The sequence below is a fragment of the Cervus canadensis genome, chromosome 17 (assembly GCF_019320065.1).
Source record: "Cervus canadensis isolate Bull #8, Minnesota chromosome 17, ASM1932006v1, whole genome shotgun sequence".
NCBI lineage: Eukaryota > Metazoa > Chordata > Mammalia > Artiodactyla > Cervidae > Cervus > Cervus canadensis.
The window spans coordinates 27,821,208-27,821,888 of NC_057402.1; the positions used below are offsets into that span (position 1 = coordinate 27,821,208).

General features: G+C 43.6%; 1 non-coding gene across 1 annotated transcript; it reads left to right on the top strand.

Moving 5' to 3' along the window:
• The first annotated feature begins 379 nt into the window (after nt 1-379).
• On the top strand, nt 380-451 carry TRNAW-CCA. Its single transcript has one exon. It is a non-coding gene; the product is annotated as a tRNA-Trp (tRNA).
• The last annotated feature ends 230 nt before the right edge of the window (nt 452-681 follow it).

Genomic DNA, 681 nt, shown 5'->3' on the forward strand with positions numbered 1-681 from the left:
AAAAAAAAAAAAAAAAAATCCAGTTTCATTCTGAAATAGGCTTAAAACTTGCTGATTTAAATCAAACCAAAATGTTTAGAAACAAAATTGTAGTGAATAAGTAGTTTTCAAAGAAAAAAAATTAGAGTAGAGTCTTTTCTTCAAATTGACTCTTAGAGAGACGTCTAAACTGAGAAACAGATAGAAGCAAGGCTTCTTGAGTAAAGAAGGGAGAGGCCCACCCCTCACCTTCCTAACTTCTCCTTCCTTCCCTCCTCCATCCCTCTGATCATATGACACTTGCCCAGAGTCCCTGCGATTCCCAGAAGCATAATTTAGGAGCTGTTCTTTTGGCTTCATCTCGCTGTTCCTTTGGTTTCATCTAACAGCGCTTTGGGCTTCCCTGGTGGCTCAGAGGTTAAAGCGTCTGCCTCCAATGCAGGAGACCCGGGTTTGATCCCTGGGTTGGGAAGATCCCCTGGAGAAGGAAATGGTAACCCACTCCAGTATTCTTGCCTGGAGAATCCCATGGACGGAGGAGCTTGGTAGGCTACCGTCCACGGGGTCGCAAAGAGTCGGACACGACTGAGCGACTTCACTTCACTTCAGTCGCCCTTTAAAAACATAAAAAGACAGTCTTTATGCATAGAATGTTAATCCTGTCAACTTGAGTAGGCAGGAGACAGACATGTTTATACTCTG